The sequence below is a fragment of the Felis catus genome, chromosome D2 (genome assembly GCF_018350175.1).
Source record: "Felis catus isolate Fca126 chromosome D2, F.catus_Fca126_mat1.0, whole genome shotgun sequence".
NCBI lineage: Eukaryota > Metazoa > Chordata > Mammalia > Carnivora > Felidae > Felis > Felis catus.
In genome coordinates, this window is record NC_058378.1 from 24,305,052 (window position 1) to 24,309,761 (window position 4,710).

Here is a 4,710-nt window from a genome sequence, read left to right on the forward strand (position 1 = left end):
ACCCACAGATAGTTAATGACTTCATAGGGAACGCCCTTTGGGGTGTTTGTATTTTAAGAGAAGTCATGGAGGACAGGTCAATGCTCTACCCCAAAAATGAATTTTTCATGGTAGAATTTTCAACCATCAGGCACATAAGTAAAAGAAATGGTTTAGGGCAGGGGACTCTTTGAAATACCACTATATTTCAGGTTACTTTTCTGCCCATAAGGGAGGTTATCGCTAGCAGTGATGATAAGAGAGAGATGGTGGCCTCTTCTTCCTTCTCACACTTAAAGAGCTAGGGCTGGAACCTCCATTGGACCCTGGACAAGTCTGGTGCCTACTGAAATAGAATTCAGAGACCCAGATGCCTCCAAGAGAAAAAAAAATAATCTGGGCAGGTGAGAAAATTAGTCACAGTGTAAACATTGCTTCACAATGGCCAGGATACATGAGTGGATCCTGGGATGACTAGGAAGCTTGAGGGTGGCCCATGCTTGGCCTTACTGCCGCCCACAGCAAGTGGCAATTTACTAATATAAATTCACCTGGGCTTGGAGCAGGACTGTTTACACTGAGGCCAGGACCGGATGGGCTGCCCACATCATAGAGCAGAAGGTAAAGTGGGACTTTATCTGTTGCTTCAGAATTTTCCTAAACAGCAGGCACCCAGTACCCTCCTTCTAGAGACAGCGGCCAAAACTTGGATATAGAACCAGCCTTCTTACAGGCAACCACGGTCAATTCCCCACCCCACCTGCAGCCCATTCCTCAGAGGCAGAGGCCAGGCAGGAGACAGAGAATGAACAAGAGGCTCAGGTCGGCCCTGCAAGAATCCAAAGGACTCACAACCACAGCCCTGCAGGGAAATCCTCTTCGTGAGAGGCAGTTCCTTTGACCCCATTAGGATGGCTCAATAAACTGCTTACAGTCATAAAACCATCATTGCACGTATTATTACACCCATATCATATACCATCTAAATAACATCCCTGGAACGTTCGAGTGCAATTTCTGCTCAGAGCGGTATGCAGTGACCTCTTTAACCAAATCATTTAGGGAACTCTTGATCTCTTTCCCCTTAACAAACCTACCTTCCATTCCTTCATTTTATACCATGGTATAAATGACTTTAAAAATTAATGCTTTGAGCAATCAAGAGAGGACTGCAAGGTTTCACCAGAGCCTTCTAGTTGTCTCTGGAGCTCTAATTATAGGCTGTCACTGACTTCCTCATGGTCATTCCCAACCCTGAGGGCAGTCAGCAAGTCTGAGTAATGCCCGTCACAGCCACTGGGTGGCACTGGCAGGCCTGAGTTCTAGGCAAGAGGGAGGATGAAAGAAAGGAAGAGGCAGGAGAGAGTCAAGGTGGAGAGGGAAAGAAGAAAGGCAGAGAGATGAAAGAGAAGAGAGATAGAAAAGGAAGACTAGGTCACGGGCAACAACTGCCTTGTGTGGCCTCTGTAGGCACCCCCGACACTGAACAATGAGGCGAGCATGTTTTATCCATCTTTATATTCCCAATACCTAGCTTGACGCCCAGCACTCCACTGATGCTCTGGGTCTGTCACCTTGTGGAATGAATGCTGCAGCACCCCACCCCCACCCCAAGAAAATGGTCCTTAAACGTAAACGGGGAGGTTTAGGCAGTGTGTGTCTCAATGCTCTATCCTTTTGTTTTGGGATAACTCAGTTGAAAATGTAGAGTGGTGCCTCACTGTGGTTCTCAATCAGTGGTAAATCGTTGCCTTGTAAAGAAGCAAAGCAGGAATAACACACAGGTTAGATTATCCAGGAGTTGACAAACTTATGCTGTAAGAGACTGGATAGCAAATATTTTAGTCTTTGCAATCCATACAGTCTCTGCCACAGCTACTCATCTCTGCCACAGTAGCATAAAAACAGCCACTGACCATTGTAAACAAATGGGTGTGACTGTGTGTCAATAAAACTTTATTTATGAAAACAGGCAACAAGTTAGATTTGGACCGTGGTTTGCCAAACCTTCAGTGCTTTGGGTTCAAAGGTGATCTTTCTGGTTTCTCCAAACATGATGTTACATCCTCATTGATCCAACACCACTCTTTTTAGCACATAAGTATCCAATGGTCTCTCTCTGAATCTGTGTTGACCACATGATCTTAGACTATAAACACTTTGGAATCTAAGAGTCCATATAGGGGTGCCTGGGTGACTCAGTTGGTTAAGCATCCAACTTCGGCTCAGGTCATGATCTCATGGGTCCTGGGTTCGATCCCCATGTTGGTCTCTGTGCTGATAGCTCAGAGCCTGGAGCCTGCTTCAGATTCTGTGTCTCCCTCTCTCTCTGCCCCTCCCCCACTATTCTCTCTCTCTCTCTCTCTCTCTCTCTCTCTCTCTCTCTCTCTCCCTCTCTCTCTCTCTCTCTCTCAAATATAAATAAACATTTAAAAAGGTAAAAAAAGAAAATGAGTCCGCATAGCCAACTTTGATGTGCTGTTAAGTGCTCCTGTCTTCCTTAGCTTTGAAATTCTCATGACACATAGTTTCTGAAGATTCCACAAAGACATAGATAGAGTTATGTGATTGGTGTCAAACTGCAAAATTTAGTCTTGGGGAATTATACTGCTCTGGCTACAGTGGACCAAATTCAACCAGCTTGAGAAAGGCCAGTCCCAGCTCAAACTGTGAAGTAACTAAAGTTTGTCTTTAGAAAGACAAACTTCTAGACACACACTCCCTACCCCTCCTCGTCCAGTATTCAGTATCCTCACTCATTCTCCCTGCTCTCACTCCCATCAGGAACTTGATTCTTCACTTAGCTAAAGTAAAAGTAACTAATAACAGGTTAAACCACTTCCCATTGAGGGAATTTACATTTTAATATGGTTGAGAGCATTTGGATAAAGGGACATAGTACTAATGATGGGATATTATACCTCCTGGTGATGATTTTTATTTGAAAGTGGATTCCACTTTGATCATGGTCAGTGGAAAAATCCAGGAGAAATACTGAGTAGGGTCACTGCATATAGCTCTGTGGTTTTACAGAATTCCATGCATTGGGATGTGAATGACATCTTTTGGAGTTGTGCAATCCAGTGGTGGTGGCCCAGGTAGTGGGTGCTCTGATGTGTGTGTGTGTGTGTGTGTGTGTGCGTGTGTGTGTGTGCGTGCGTGTGTGTGTGTGTGTGTAGCAGTGCCTAAGAGAGAGGCCAAGTTCCCTAAGGAACTCACACTGAAGTGCGAGTTTGTAATTTTGAGTTTTCCTCCTTGGGAAATGAAGGAAATTGACACGAGTGAGATTTTTTACATGCCAAATGAAATCAAGCACTCTGGACCAGATGAAAGTGTATTTCCTTCCCAAGAAAGAGCTTTACGCAGGTATTTCAAAATCTCTTCTTACTCCAGGCACTGCAGCAGAAATCTGTTCCTTGAAGATTTGGGCCAGCTTCATGCTGGTGCAGTCACACAGCCCTGTGGTTATATTTCTCACTGCTCCTCTGATGGCAGGTGGAAGCTGCTCCACACTTAAACATGGGTAACATGGAAACATGGAGCTCTTTTACCAATAGGGGATGGGGTTCAGTGGATAAATGCTTCCTCCTTTCTTCCCCATGCAGATAGTTCTGAGACCACATTCTTCAAAGTTCTTCAAAAGGCCCTGGAAGGATCGAGCACCAGTCGCCCACAGCAGGGACCAGCTTCCAAAAGAATCCTCGCATTGACTCTCCTCTTTCCTCATTCACTCTCCTTGTCCCTCACTGCTCCCTGAGATCACATGACAAGTCACCTGCATAAAGGCCTTTACCTGAGGCTCTGCTTTGGGGAAAGCCCAAGCTAAGACACTGTGCTTGTTCATTTGTCATGAGAAACACTGTTGTCAGACACAAACTGCTGTGGGTTATCCAGAGGCAAAATTGCATGTTAGTAAAAACACCTAACTCTTATTTTTTTAATGTTTATTTACTTATTTATTGTGTGGGAGTGGGGGGAGAGAGAGAACATGCATGAGGGAGCCAAATGGGGCAGAGAGAGAGGGAGAGAATCCCTCATGAGGAGAGAGATCATGACCTGAGCTGAAACCAAGAGTTGGATGCTTGACCAACTGAGCCACTCAGGTGCTCCATCTTACTCTCCAATAGTAGACTTCAGAGCACTTTGATGCAAAGCACTTTTCTATATAGGATCTCAAAGACAAAGCTTATCTGTGGTGCCCTTTCCCTTCCCTTCCCACTGCTTACTCTCCAGTGTCAGTGTCTTCTACTGCCCCCATCTCTCTGAAAGTTCCAGTTCTGGACATAAACAGTGTCCACACTGCTCAATAGCTGCCTCTAGCTGGAACTGAGGAGCTACAAGGGGTGTGGCTCTGGGCCAGAAGTGGCCATGGACTGGTTACTCATGGTCCCAAGGCAACATCTGTCTCAAGGGTAGCCCATGTGTTGGCTTATTGTGGCTCATCAGGTGGTCCATTAGGGGCCCAGGTGAGAAAGATTCTACTCAACTAGACTGATGTACCAGGTGAGAAAGATTCTACTCAACTAGACTGATGTACTGACTGCTAGCTAGGGCAAGCAGTCTGGCTTACTTAAAATTTGGACATGAAAATATATCAAAGATCAGCTAGTTTATGATGACAGTGGAGGAGAACAGATGTGCAGAGAGAAGCTCAACATGAGAAGATATTGCAGACCAGGAGCCAGGGATCCTGAGGTGTTCCCTAGAGTAGCATCAAGCTCTGAACAGCTT

At 45.4% G+C, this 4,710-nt stretch overlaps 1 long non-coding RNA gene across 1 annotated transcript; it reads left to right on the plus strand.

The window, feature by feature from the left end:
• Positions 1 to 362: 362 nt before the first annotated feature.
• LOC123381020 lies at positions 363 to 3,911 on the plus strand. The gene is made up of 2 exons (XR_006587525.1): positions 363 to 600; positions 3,585 to 3,911. It is a non-coding gene; the product is annotated as an uncharacterized LOC123381020 (long non-coding RNA).
• Positions 3,912 to 4,710: the final 799 nt, after the last annotated feature.